Source organism: Globicephala melas, chromosome 3 (assembly GCF_963455315.2).
Source record: "Globicephala melas chromosome 3, mGloMel1.2, whole genome shotgun sequence".
Taxonomy (NCBI): Eukaryota; Metazoa; Chordata; class Mammalia; order Artiodactyla; family Delphinidae; genus Globicephala; species Globicephala melas.
In genome coordinates this window covers 122,131,345-122,146,460 of record NC_083316.1, presented here as the reverse complement: position 1 = coordinate 122,146,460, position 15,116 = coordinate 122,131,345, and the positions used below count along the sequence as shown (strand labels likewise).

Below are 15,116 nucleotides of genomic sequence, written 5' to 3'. Positions count from 1 at the left end.
CCTCTTTTCCCAAAGTACCAATGATGGGGCAGAAGACGGTTTATTTTATTATTTTTAAAAACTTTTATTGGATTATAGTTGATTTACAATGTTGGGTTAGTTTCAGGTGTACAGCAAAGTGAATCAGTTAGCACCTGGACTGAGCCCTAAATATCACTCTAATGCAGGAGCATTGTCCTTCCCTTGTCCTGACTCCTTCAGTCCTGACTGGCATAAAGGGGAAAGTCTTAGCTTGTTGCTGATCATGAACAGCTCTCCAGCATTTGTAAATTTTCAGCCCCAAATTCAAAGCCATAGGTGGGCCACTGTTACAGGTTGAACTATGCCCCCCCAACCCCTTCCCACAAAAGAGCTACTGAAATCCTAATTCCTCATATATGTGAATGTGACCTTATTTGGAAATAGTCTTGCAGATGTAATTAAGATGATGTCATTAGGGTGGGCCCTAATCCAACATGACTGCTGTCCTTACAAGAAGAGGAGAAGAGACACAGAGGTAGACACACAGAGGGAAGACAGCCATGGGAAGATGGAGGCAGAGATTGGGGTGATGCTGCCACAAACCAAGGAATGCCGGGGCTACCTGAAGCTGCAAGAGGCAAGGGAAGATCCTCTCCTAGAGGTTTTGGAGGGAGCACTACCCTGCCAGCATCTTGACTTTGGACTTCTGGCCTACAGAACTGTGAGAGAATAAGTTTCTGTTGTTTTAAGCCACCCAGTTTGTGGTACTTTGTTACCACAGCAGTCCTAGGAAACTAATTCACCAACCATCTACCATGGGAATAGAATACTTTTGTTCTTGTTAACATGGCAGCACAGAGCAATGCTGAGGAGCTTGGGGTCTGAAGCTGGACTGCCTCCTTCATTTACTAATTGTGTAACTACAGGAAAATTTGCTAATCTGTTAGTACCTCAGTTTCCTCCTCTGTAAAATGACAGTACTGTCCTCATAGGGTTGTGAGTATTTTAACAAGTCAAGACACTTAGCACAATGACTGGGAAGGAGCAAGGACTTGGTAAATACCAGCTATTATTACTATTTACTGTTACCTTATATTTGCTGCAAATGATATAATTTTCCATTTACAGTTGGGATATAAAGTTTTCTATCAAGTTTTAGGTTAAAATTGAGTTAATTAAAAGAAGAACATTAGGTAAATAATAATATGATTGGTTGGTGGATAGAGCAAACATTATGAAGGTGGTAAAACATGAATTGTATTGAGTGCTTGTATTGCCAGGCACTGTTCAAAGCACTCTACTTGTTTTAAGACATTTCATCCTTAACATCCCTCAGGAAGGAGGTATTACAGCTCCATTTTCCAGACAAGAACCTGAGTCACAGAGAGGTTAAGTAACTTGCCCAAGGCCACACAGCTGGTAAGTGACAGGCAGTCAGGCTATTGAGGCTGTGCTACTAACTCCTGCACTAAGTAAGCAGAGAAAGTTTCTGGCTAAGAGGCCTTCTTGGGCCCTCGTGGTTGCGCAAACCGGAGTTTGCTCTAGGGAGGCGAACTCAGCCTGGTGAGTGTTGAGGGGAAGTGTCACTCACCCCTGCGCTCAGCCATCCTCACTGAAACTAAGCAATTCCTGTCTGACGAAGGACTCCTCTCAGCCCTCCTTTTGGATGTCCAGGGCAGCTGCCAGGGGCCAAAGCTCTTTGGGAACAATAAAATGCGCAATGTTGGCGTTTAATACATGATAAAGTACTCCCTGCTCCAAGCCAGCTACTGAAAACACCAGGCCTGAGGGACGGGTCTATTAAGTGAAAATAAACCTCTTTTATTGTTTCATGCAAAAACACATATTGTGCTTCACAAGCTTACAGCTGGGAACAATATGCATTTTTGGCAAAAGAGACTTGGGTGACCTCTCCACTGTCACGCGATGACCCCTCACTGTGTGAAGAGTAGATGGCATTTCACACACCGGCTACTGGCCCAGTGCTTCTCTTGGCTGTGGTCAGAGGTGGTCAGAGGTGCAAGCGAACCTCTCCAGCAAGGGAGCTCCCTTTTCCCCTTTGCTTCTTCTGATCAGTCTCGGTGGTAGAGCAAACTTAACACTTCTTTAGAGCCACAAACCCAAACAAATAAAACTCTGGGCTCTGAAAGCATTGAGTCTGCCAATGAATCATGGAACATCAGAGAATTAATATGTGGATGGTTCTTTGAAAACGGATGGTGGAGAGTAGTCCTGAAGAAAGGTGGCTCAGGGCCATGACTTCTAGTTTCCCCTAGAACACGTCAAGTCCATGAAGAAAGAACTTAACAAAAATATGTACTTGCTTCCCAGCAGAAAAGTTATCCAACGCCCAGTGCTTAAGTGAGAGACAACAAATTTGATCTTAAACTTCCCATTTCCTCAGACTTACAAGAAGCTGTTAGAGGTACAAATTGGAGTTACCCAACAGTGGAGGCTTCTCTGTGTTTTTCTTCTCACTAGAAAGTTCCTTTTGATTTTCCAGGATGCAAAATGTGGGACGGATCTCTGATGACTCCGTGTGGGCAAACAATACCAACACATATGCAACAGACATTTCAAAGTAATCCATTCAGATTATTATAAATTACAAAACCAGAAAGCGAACAAATGAAACCCCACCAAACCTTTTGGCTTTACAGTGCAATATACTAATGAAGAATAAGATGCCAGCCCTGGAACTCTCTATTTTTTGGAACGAAGATATGAAAAGTGTCCACTGCCCTATAAAATAATTTTTATATGTTTATATATTTTACATATCTAAGGTTTATTTGTACAGTAGTTGATAATGACTAACATGTTATATATACCCTTTTTATAAACATTATTCACATACCTATTACATCATAAAGATTGTCTTTTGGTCTATTAAAAATATTGTACTGAAAAAAGAAGCAGAGACACAAGAGTCTATAGATTTTCTGCTGATATTCCCATGGAGGAGTGAAGTTTTCTCCTCTTTCATTTTCTCTTTCCTCCTTTTTCCTCCCTAAACAACACCCTCTCCCCCTGACCCAGCATGCAGTAATAAGAAGCAACAATTCCAGAAGATGAAACTCAGACTTCATGGTTAGCAGACTATTCTCTGGTGCATTTCTGGTCTGACCTCATTCTAATCATTCTACTTCGTCCTTGGCTGCATTCCCACCACCTCCAGCACTTTTTGACCCACGACAATTTGGAATATATGTGCTGGAGCTCACAGTCTGGAGATGAAAACTTTAGCAAATGGGGGAGCTTTTCTTATGCCTCTGAGTTTGGGTGGGAACAAATCATAGTCTTCATTTTGTGCTTTAGAAAAAAAATATTTTGTTTATTTGGCTAAGCAGTTTCAAAGGAAATTGAAATCTTCATAAAACCCTCCATGATACTATAAGACATGGAAAGTTCCCAGAGAAGAAAAAACAGCAAGTGTAAAAATTAGGAGTGGTGGTTTCCTGTTATTCTAAATGTGAGAGGGGGAAGCCAGTCTAAGAAGAAGAAAGTCTGAGCGAGAGGGCCTTGGGGACAAAGCTATAATTAGCCAATGTGGTCTAATGGTTTCTGGGCGTTAAAAGTTGTATTGTTCCCCCATCCCCACCCAGCTTATACAACTTGCTTTTGTGGGGACAGTTTGCCTATACTTAACCTTTCTGTATATCACCTATAAAACTAAAATTCCTTCCAACTCTGACACTCTATGACTTTGCCCTGGCAAATGAAGTCTTTGAAACCTACCTATAGGTGGGTTGTAAGGCCTCATGATTGTAACAAGAATCTGAAGGCAGCATCTCTCTATTCATTGCTTCTGAGGAGCCAGCCAAACCCGAATTCATTCCAGAGGAAATGGAACCAACATTTAGTCACAGTAGTTCAGAGAAAAGGGATGACCGACAATTGGCAGTACCATCATGGACCACGTGTAAGAAGGAGACGTTGTCACTGCATTGGCCTTTCTGTGGTCTCATCATACCTCTTGCTTCTCACCCACCTCTTGGCAGATAAAGCCAATGCTGTGGGGCTTCTTGTTGCCTATTATCACCTTCCCCTGGGGTTAACCAAGAGAAGGCTATGATTAAGAAGTCCATTAAGTTAGTCATCCCATTAAGACACAGGTGCCAGTTTGAGCCCTGCAAGTGACAGCTTCACACAGAGGAAAACATTTCTGTAACCACAAAATACAGTCCTTACTCAGCTCATGGTTTGGCTTGGCTCCTTACCAGCAGGACTGGATGAAAGACGGGGGATGCTTCAGTGCAAAATTATGATACTGAACTTCAAAACCATCTATCAATACACATCCAAATCATGCTGCGTTCCTGTCATCGTCTTTGGTAATCAAGGTGGCATGTGCTTTTAGAAATGAAACTCTTACTGATGTCTTAAGACGGGGGAGAAGATGAAAACACGTGGCTCAAAGAGTCTGGGGGTATTTGTGCGTTTCATTTATCTGTACAATCTCTCTCTCAGGTTAGCACAGATAATTTAAAATTTATATTTTAAATTATAGTTTTTTGAAAAAATAGGGGTAGAATATCTTCTTTTGACTTCTTTAAGATGACTTATTTCTGAACAAAAAAGCCTGCATGGTTATAACTGATTTTTATATCTTTAGACTTGAAATAGCACTGCAGTCTGTGGCATCTCCCTTATAACATCATGCACGTTTCTTGTCTGAGATTATTTATGTCCTAAGTCCTTATTTCCTTGATTGGTATATTCTAACAAGAACCCTCTGGATCAGAAAGTATCAGGGTGGAAAGACAGAACGGAATTGGAATGGAAAAGAATGTGGATGTGGTGGCGTGATGCAGGAGGCACAGTCAGGGGAGGGAGTGAAGGCTGGGGACATTGTGAAGAAGCACTAGCCTCTCTGGCTTGAACATCTGAGAGGAGAATATCATGCCATCCCCTGTACTGCTCTAAATCTGAGCTGGAGCAATAGGCCAGACACAGTGTTGGGAGGCATTTGATGTTCGGTCTTTTCATTTGTCAGTTAGGTGCCAAGGTGTGAGAAATTGGCAAGACAAAGTTTGGCTTTGACAGCAGAACAGAATAACAGGAGGGCCAGGAGTCTGGTGTAACGTGTAGCGGCACACGACTCACGTGCTTTTCTCCAACCTGGCCCGCCACCCATTGATACTGTGGGAAGACACATTTGCTTTTTCTCCTATTACCCTGCTGTCTTGGAGGCCAGCCTACTGGTATTCCTGTACCATCCCTGATGTCCAAGGAGTATCACATGGTCCACAGCTCTGTACCGAGCGGTTTCCATTCAAGCAGACGATTTGCTCTCTTCAGTAACCGGTTATTGCTAGCTCCTCCTGGGAAGATCTCCAGGGCGGGGTCTGTGAAGGTGAAAAGGATTTTAGAATCTACTGTGTGTGAATGCAGCCTGGTTAGAACTGTAGTTCTTTAAAATTCTTAAGTCTTTTGGGCAGGAATTTGTCTTTTCATTTCACAAAAGAGATGTCGTGTCCTCTGTTCGTCATATCGGGAGGTACACACTATCTACTTCCCCATTACTGGAGACGCTAACTTTGATCTTTTGGTTAAGGTGGTTGTCTACCAGCTTTCTTCACTATAAAATTGTTATTTTCCCATTTGTGATTAATAAGTATCTTTTGAGGAGATACTCTGATACACTAGTTTTAATCCATAGATGACTTTTGCTCGAACCGATTGTTACTGCAGTGGTTGTCAAACTGGGATTTTAAAAAATTCCATCATTCCTTCTACAATTTTTAGTTGGCCCTGTACTGTAAGGAAGAGCTTTTCCTTCTCCCTCATTTCTTTATATAGTATGGACTCAGGGATTCCTATTTGATTATTTGTAAGGATTATCATCCATTACTGCCCAAAATGAATAATCTGAATCTATTGATTAAGAAATGTCAGACAAAGCCTAATTGAGAGACATTCTATAAAACAAATGGCCTATATTCTTTGAAATGCCAGGATCACGGAAGACAATGAATCTTGAGGAACTGTTCCAGATTAAAAGAAACTAAAGAGATATGACAAATGCAATATGTGGTCCTAGATGGGATCTTAGACAAGACATCAAAATCTGTTTTCTCTGTAAAGGAAAAGAATGGGACAATTGGATAAGATCTGTAGTTAATAGTGCTATATCAGTGTTAACTTCCTGATTTTGGTAATTGCATTGTGATTATGTAACACCCTTGTTTTTAGGAAATACACACTGAAATGTTTAGGGGAAAACGGGCACTTGATTTTTAGCTTACTTCCAAACGGTTCAGAAAGATTATATATATAATTTATATTAAATTTTAATTTAATAATTAATTAATATATATGTACCTACATATATAAAAGAGAGGATCAAAACAAACATAGTAAAATGTTAATATCTAGGGAACCTAGTCCTGAAGGGTATACAGGAATTCCTTGTACTATTTTAGCAACATTTCTAAAAGTCTGAAATTATTTAAAAAATAAAGTTAAAATTCACGAGCCCCCAGAATTTCTCCAAAGCCTCAAATATTTTATTTTTGATTTCCAAACCCAACCTGCATTCCTGTCATCCCCACACATGTAGCCAACGTCCTCCCCTTCCTGCCTAGCCCCTGGTGCCTCTTCTCTTCCCGAGGCTGAGGATGCTCGGAAGGAAGTGCAGCCAACACTTCCAGCTGCCCCTTGTCCAGGTGAGGGCAGGCGGTTTGGATGGGCATCACAGGAGCTGGCTGCTCTCTGTGACTTTGCTGCCAGTGCTTGGCTCTTGGCCCTTCTGAGTGCAAATGAAGTCCCAACTGACCATGCTGAAGGGGGACAGGAGAAAGGTAAAAGGATGATGGGAAATTGGTCCAATAACATTTAAAAAGATTTGCTTTCTAAAAGACCCAGGCTCGGAGTTTGTCCACAAGTGAATTCCCATGAAAACCCAGTAAAACAGCAAATAAGTAGGAGAGGGAGTTTTCTATCTCCTGCCCAATGTCTTTCATTTGGAGCCTGAGTCCTTCTCTATCCAACGACTCCTCCTGATTTAACAGGCCAGTTTTGTCTTTGGGGAAATTTTAGTGATGATCACAGACAGGTTCATTCTTTGCGGGGTGGCACAGGACAGCTGGATCTTGCAAGCAGAGTTTATGGGAAGTATCGGTTTTGGGAGTCTGATCAAAACCCACTCTCCAAAGGCAGAAGCATGAATTGTGGCTACAGAGACTAAGTATACAGAAGGAGCCTGAGCTTTCAAGCAGGCAGCCACATCTGGGCTAACAACTGAGCTTCTCTGCGCTCTCAGGGCCTGCCCATGCAAGACAGGACTTACGCGCTCCACTCAGAATAACAGCAAGTAAGAGCCATTGGAGGCTCCAGGTGGCTGCTTCCTATTCAACGCGAGAAGCAGGAATGAATAGAAAGCCTGTGATTATGAGGACGCATTCTGCGTCCTATCATGACAATAAGTTATGCAGGATTTGGAGTTATGCTGTCTCCATCGTACACCCCCAAACACGGGCCGGAGTTTCAGCCTGCTATTCACAACTTTAATCCCTAAAAAGGGAAGACACCTGTGTTAGACATAGTCTGCTTCTCCTCCCTGTGCCTAAGTGGGTACCGGCACTGATGCTGGGCACCTGCCTCTGGAGATGGGTCAACCCGTTGCTATCACAGGGGGCCTGGAAATGGCTGCTTTGATCTGCACATCAGGCCTGGCATCAGCAGCTGGGGGCATATCCCTCCGAGACTGGAGGCAAGGTGATTTGAGACAACTGCTTCTGGATCTCAAGGGAGTAGTGGTGGTTTGTTAGCTCTTTAACTACCTTTGTTGTGATGTAGCATTTCTGAGGGTGAGCGCAGGGACAGGGAAGTAATAAGGAAGTAACTGCCAAGGGAAGGCCAGCTGCCACATGAATCTGATCTTCCAGGTTGTGCTAAATGATGTAGAAAGAACTTTAACTCTAAGATCCACTGACATTTTAATGGACACTCAAAAATCCCATCAGTGGCAGGAGGGGTGAATTTACCTATGGCTGGCGTTGTACAGTACTGGGTAGCAGCTCTTATCAGTCCTGTGTCTACAGACCAGGGGTTTTAGGATTAGGCAGGTAATAATGCTTTGCTTATTGAGCACTCAGGGGACAGGTCTGCTTGAAGTAGAAAACCCTGATGTCTGCAGGAAAGCTTTTGTGTCTCATCTTAAATGAGGTGGCAAGCAGCTAGCAGCATCCACTGGGGTCCGATTGCCTGGGTTTATTCCCAAGCTCCACCAAGTCCCAACTGTATGACCCCATGGAAACTATTTAATCTCTCTAGGTCTTAGTTTCTTTACCTGTAAAATGGGCATAGTAATAGTATTTACTTTGTATGGTTGTAGTGAGATTTTAAAATCAGTCAATATAAGTAAAGCACATAAAAGTGTCTGGCACAAGGCAGGGGGTCTGTCTATCATTGTTGGCTCAAAAGTATTACTATAAATTAAGAGACCTCTTCAAGGCTATTTATTATGTTCCTGGTTCTTGATTATCTCAAAGAATGGAAAACCCTACAGGTGGTGGATACAGATCATTAAACCGGCTCATGGTCACACTCATTACTGGAGTCTCTTTTGCCTTAAAAACCTGAATAGAGTTCTTAAAATTTTACATCCTAATCCACAAAATGAGGATAACAATAGCTCAGTATTTACTTTATATGATTGTCATGAGAGGGCCTCTATTATTCTTCCTATCATACAGATGAGAAAATTGAGACTCAGAGAGGTGAAGTGACTTGCTCAAAGTCACACAGTGAGTCACACTTGAGATCCAATGGGTGTTCTGATTCTATAGCCTGGGCTCTCCACTGCTAGGCCAGAGAAAGGTGAGCGGAAGAGAGTGAAGGAGATGGGGGGCGTGGGGAGGAAGAGGGAGGGAGGGAGGGAAGGGGAGAGGGAGACTCGCAACTAATAATAATATTCTTGGAATGAGTAAGTGGGCGTGGGAATTCAATACATATATCCTAATGATAACAAAGCAGATGACGTTTTATGCCTTGTCTACATAATTCGAAACAACCATTTTGACTGCGTAGAAAAATGACATTGCTTTTTGCTTGCTGCAGAATCATGGCTTTAAAGAGCTGTGAGGGCCAGTCCCTTTGGAAGGTGAGTACTTAAGATCCTGCAGTCCTGGAATGCTAGTGCCTGAGCCAAGCCCCTTGTTTGAGAGGTGAAACAGGGCTGGAGAAAATGGAAGTAACTTGCCTCTAAGCTTGTGGCATCGCCCATAAGTTCATCTTTCCTGTGAAGGTCCTTCTTGGCAGGAAAAAGAGGATTCATTTATTCTTCAATTGTTCATTCAACACATATTGAATGTATGATCAAAAATGTTTGATGAATGAATTTCCTTGACACTTTGAGCTTGTTCCTCTTTATCTCACTATGCTGCATGTCCGATTCCTTCTCAGTCTTCAAATCTCAGTTGAAATCTCACCTCCTTGGAGAATCCTTTCCTGGCCACCCTACCCAATGTAGTGCATACCCCCCCAGCCATTCTCCGTCCCCCCTCTTTGTTTCCTTCATAACATCTGTCATATAGAAACAATCCTGTGTGTTTAATGGTTTACCATTTACTCCCGTTCATGAAGGCAGGAACATTACTTGCTTTGTTCACTGCTGTATCCCAACTGTATGGGGCAAAACCTCACACACATAGATGCTCAATCAGTATTTGTTGAATGAAAATGAATGAATAAATGAATGAGGTGACACTGATTTCTACCCAGGAAGAAAACATTCTGTGACTTTAAATGGAGATGGAGTGAGAGCTAGGACTTTGGCCTGGAGCCCCTTGGTCATAATGGCGTGTCCAGCTGGGGATTAACTAATCAGCACATGCATTTTCTGAATTACAAAGTGTGCCAGGGACATTTAATTTCTGTTAATTAGCACCGAGGAGGAGGGGTTGTTATCGAAATCACCAGCCAGCTGGAAGCATGTCCATGTCAGACGTATTTGCAAATCAGAATGGACATTTCATAAACCTTGTCAACCTTGTGAAGCTGCAAGTGAGTGCCCAGAGGGGCAGCACCAAGGTGCCCACCGGCTGCATTCGGGGTCACAGATGACCTTAAACCTCAAACCTTCAACAGATGAGGAGGTGAGGTGATAGGGACAACCAGAAGACAAAAGACTGATGAGGGTTATGGCATGAGATACATTTAAAAATAACTGTCATATTTCCTCAACCCTGGTGCCACTGACCAGCTGATCTGAAAAGTGAAGAGAACAAAGAAGCTGAGATTTCTAGTCTTACAGAGCCAGCCCCACTGCTTCCTTTCTGTGACCTTAGACAAGTGATTTATCCTCAGAGCCTCAGCTCTGTTTGATCCATAAATAGGGGACAATAACACCCAACTCATGGGATTGTTGTGAATGTTAAATGAGAAAAGGCATGTAAACAGTCAAGATAGCTAACGTCACAGAGCATTTTCTAAGAGCTGGGCACTGTGCTAATGACCTCATGCCCATCATCTCTTTTAATCCCCACCAAACCACTCAAGGAAAGCACAGTTAGAACCTGCATTTTACAAGCAAGGGAACTAAAGTTTGGGAAGATTAAATGACTTCCCCGTGATCACACAGGGAGGAAACGCAGAGCCTGGATTTGAATCCCGGTCACCTGACTCACTGTGCTTTTAACCACCCTGTAAATGACCCTCTAAGGGGTTAGCTCAGTCCCTGGCATTTAGCAGACGTGTAATGAATGGTAGTAAGAAGATTCTATTCTTATTTTAGCATTTCTCCTGATCACCTGCCTTTGTCATGACTGCAGAATTCACTGCTAGGGTCCCTTCTGCACGCCAGCATCTGGCCTATCTGTCTTACTTAATCTTCCCAATGACTCTGTGAAGTGTTGATTATTGTTTTCACTCCTCAGATGCGTAAAGAAAGTCTCAGAGAGGTTAGTTAACTTGGTCCAAGGTCAGACAGCCAAGAAGTGGTGGGGCCAGGATTTGAGCCCAGGGATATGTGATTCCAGACCCCAGGTGGTTTCCTCTTCATTTCTCCATGCTGCCATCTTTCAGAATCTGTTTTGCCTCAGTGGAGCTCTCCTGACAGCTGAAACACTCCTTCATTACTCCCTGCTCTTGCTTCTGAGCCTAGCTCTTTCTTGTACTCTGTTTTTGAATTGTGCCTCCATTCCCACTTATGGGTAATAGCTACCATTTATTGAACACTTTGATGTACCCCGTATCACCATCAGAGCTGTACAAGCATGATCTCATTTAATCCTGCTGAGAACCCTATGAGGTGGAGGTTCTGATTCCCATTTTACAGATGAGAAAGCAGGTTTAGGGAGGTGGTGTAACTTTCTCACGTTGCTTCAGTCATTTGCCAAAGGAAACCTAACTAGTAAGTGACAAGCTGGGACCAAACCCCAGATGATTTGGTTCCAAAACCCGTCACCCTAGCTATTATATTGTTTCTCCATATCTTGTAAAGTTCTAGTGGATTGGGAGTACAGCTAGAATAGCTACCCCCAAATCCTTGTTGACTGATGTGTTAAAATTTAGTCCTTTACTGGAGGTCTCCATGAAGAAGGTCCAAGCTATCAAATTTGCCAAATCTAAAAAGACTGTAAGCTTAAAAAAGAATTCAGTTTATCAATAGAATGTGCAGGATGGAATATTTGGAAATGTGGTTCTGATATCTAAAATCAGCCTTCCATTCCAAACAGTATGGCGCCTTCCGGCTGTCTGACTGCTCTGTCCTTTGTCATGGAAGCTGATGCCATCTCTCTCGAGCTGTGACTGACATGTTCTCCTCAGGCAGACCTCAGGCAGTGCGGTCCTCCAGCTCTCTCCTAGACAGAGATGGAAAGCATCTCCCAAGGAACTGGGTGGGGAAGGCGTAGGGATCCAGGTACAACCCTTTGAAGGTGATATTTGTTTGAATTCCTCTATGGCCCCCCAGGCGTTTTTGCTGTGTCTCCTTATGTTTTGATTCACGCTTGCTTCTGCTTATTTGTGAGAGTCTCCTGACTGCAAATAGTTCTCACAATCCTCTCAGATGGTCCAGGGAGTTGTTTTCATGGGAAGGACATTAGGATGGCTCTGGCCTCTAGGACACGTGCGACTGACAGCCGTCAAACTCTGACACTGCAAGTGGCCTTCATCAAGTCGGTCGGTCACGCTAGCATTGATTCTAACAGCGTTCACCAGGGATACACAAAATAGCCTTTGCGAATGCACTTTGCCTTTCTCCCTGGGTCTTGGCTGGCATCCTTTTAGTCCTTACCAGGCTGCAGCTCTTGTCCATCCAGCAGTGACCCTATCTGCATAATTAGCTTGCATCTGTGGGTGTGTATTTACCGCCCCCCCCCCCCCCGAAAAGCAATTGCCTTTGAACTTCGGAAAAATACCAGCATGGAACACTGGAAGGTGTCAGCTCTCTGAGTCCTCTTGTTCCCACAGAGAAGATGAAAGTGGGGGTCATTTTGGAAATCATGTTCCCCTTCTTCTGGACTCTGTATCCTTTAGAGTGAGGGCAGGCAAAACTGGAAGTAAACTCAAGAAGAGGGAGAGGTCTAGGGAATGCAAAATAATCATTGTGTTTTGATGTCAATGATCCAGAACCACATTGCAAGCTTTGGTTCTTTTACAAGTTGCTGGGCTGTGTCTGGCCGCCCTTGCAGCAGGCATAGATTTGCTTTTTGGATTTCTCTGTACAGAACACTCTCAGTCACCTTCTTTCCCATCCCTACTTCTTGGATGATAAGACCCTTGTATGGGTTGGCTAAAGAGTTCGTTTGGGTTTTTCTGTTAAGATGTTATGGAAGAACCTGAACGAATTTTTTGGCCAACCCAACACTTATTCTCTGGGAGGGCTTGACCGCCTGAGTTAAACCATTTCCCCACCCCCGTCTCCATCCTCACCCCTGTGGTCTCAGCAGCACACACACATTTGTGCAACCTCTCCAACCTCAACCATGTTATGTGCTTACAGTTGCTATTGAAGAAGAGGGATGTGGTGATTTAAGATTAAGATTTGGATTTAGAGTCCTGGGTTCTAGTTCTTGTTGCCTTGGACAGGTCATTTGACCTGTGAGTCATAATTCTAATCCCTAAAATGGAATAATAGCAGTACCTGCATTCATAGGGTTGGGTAGGATTGGATGGCATAATGCATGTACAGTGCTTGGTACACAGTAGGTGCTCAGTAAATGGTGACAGTTATTGCTGGATGAAGAATCAGTAGTCTCCCTTCCATCTCAAACTAATTATGTGACCTTAATCAAGGCATTGAAATATCCGGAGTCTCGGTTTTTTGATCTGTAGTCTGGGGACAAAAATAACTTTTCTCTGCACTCTTCACGAGGTTCTTATAAGAATTTGGTGGCAGCAGCAGCAAGATCTGTTTTAGTTTCAGAAGTTGAGGAGCTACTCTGGTTTTTGCAGTTGGCCACCCAGAGGCTCCAGACAACACCCAGAGGAGAGCTAGGTAGAAAACCCTGTATTCAAACAATGCAGGCACAGCCACAACCTATATTTTCTCTACTCAGGAGCAACAAGTTCTCCTAAAACAGCTGTACTTGGAAGAACTCTTGTAAAAACCCCTTTAAACTCAAACTTCTCAAAACCAGACGTGCTGGTGCATCAAAATCTCAATTCCCAGCAATGAATCAAAGCTTTAGAGTCCCAGTGACAGAAGCCAGATGGGAGTCCAAATATTCAGGCAGGGTATCTATGGCCCCAGGTTGCAATATTTGCTTTGACTAGTGCTTACTGAGTACCTCTATGAGCTGCACTCAGAGTTCCATATGGTACATGATTGGGAAATTTACAGGGAGTGATATGCATGGAATTCAGGACAGTGGTTGTGAAGGAAGTGGGGAGGTGGGGAAGGAAGGAATGGGACTGGGAGAAGCACACAGCAGGTTTCAATTATTTTTTAAAAAGCTAGGTAGTGGGTATATGGTTATTGGTTTTATTATCCTATATATTTCTATAGAACATTTAATTATAAAAGAGGAGAAAAGCAGAAAGGAGCCCAAAATCCAGAAAAAAGTAATAAGAAACAACATTCTGTGAGGGCCATATGTATTTTTATCTATCCTGGTAACTACTTTATTTCTGTTGCCTCTCATAGAGCCTGGTCCAGAGTACGTGATGAATGAACTGTTGTTGAATGAATGGATGGAGGGATGGATGGATGGTTGGATGGGTGAATCTAATGCTCCTCCATCCCGTCATCTTTGATCCCACCTCTGCTGCATTCCATTTGTCAAAGTATAGGTCAATAGGCAGAAGGGCTTCCTGGGAACATTTTGTTTCTGCTCTGGTCTAGGGCACAATACTATGGCCTGGCCAACAGCAGGTGGCTTTGGTCATCATTTAACATTGCTCTATTTCAAGAAAAACGTCCTTGTGAGATTTATCCTCAGGGACACCAACCTGCTGCAGGGCTCTCTGGAGTTAATTCCTCTGGCTTAGTCTTGCCTGCCAAACACATTCCCCTAGGTGACTGCCTTTCAGGCTCACCTAAGAGGTTTCTGTAAGTGCTAACACTCCTTTCACTTAGCCCAAGGGGGAACTGGAGTCTTTACTCTCAAGACTAAGTAAGAGAAGCATCAGTGACAGCAGCTGCTGCCCCAGGAGAGCCCAGCTTGTTAAGTACTTGCTCCCAGCTGCAGAGGCTTGAGAGGCCCTCGTTATTCTACCTGCTTCAGCTTCTCACTTCCTGGGAAGGGAGTCAGAGGCTGTGGGGCTGCCCGTGTGAATAAGGGCTGGGGAGAGGATCAACATGGAGGCCTGCTCATCTTATTGAAGCAAATTATGTGCTTCCATACCTGCCAACGTGATGCCAGAGGAGCTGGGAAGCTGAAGTGCATTACTTATGCCTATGAAACTCTTAGCTGAAAAAGGTAGGTGAATAGGCATGGAAATGCTTATCCTCCAAGTCAGCTCCTTTCCTAAGCTAGGGGCCTGATGAAGGTGCTTGTCCAGGGATGAACAGTGGCCAGGATGGGGGTTGGGAAGAGTGTCAGGTTTGACAGCAGTGCTCTCAGCCTCTGGGCCTTATTCTCTATAATAGGGTAACAGTCAAGATATTTAGTAATCAGTATGGCATAGGCACTAGCCAATCAGCATGAAGAAGGGCTTTATTGCTGGAGGTCTCAGCTGCAGCTGGCCTTAGCTTTTTAGCTGTTGGA

General features: G+C 43.5%; 1 protein-coding gene across 1 annotated transcript in view; it reads right to left on the bottom strand.

Annotated features, from left to right (window-relative positions):
* Positions 1–73: 73 nt before the first annotated feature.
* Positions 74–15,116, bottom strand: part of SH3RF2 (SH3 domain containing ring finger 2) — a 145,382-nt gene continuing 130,339 nt past the window's right edge. The window contains exon 11 of the mRNA XM_030841085.2: positions 74–5,309. The gene's annotated coding sequence lies outside the window, so the exon portion shown is untranslated. The remainder of the gene's footprint in view (positions 5,310–15,116) is intronic.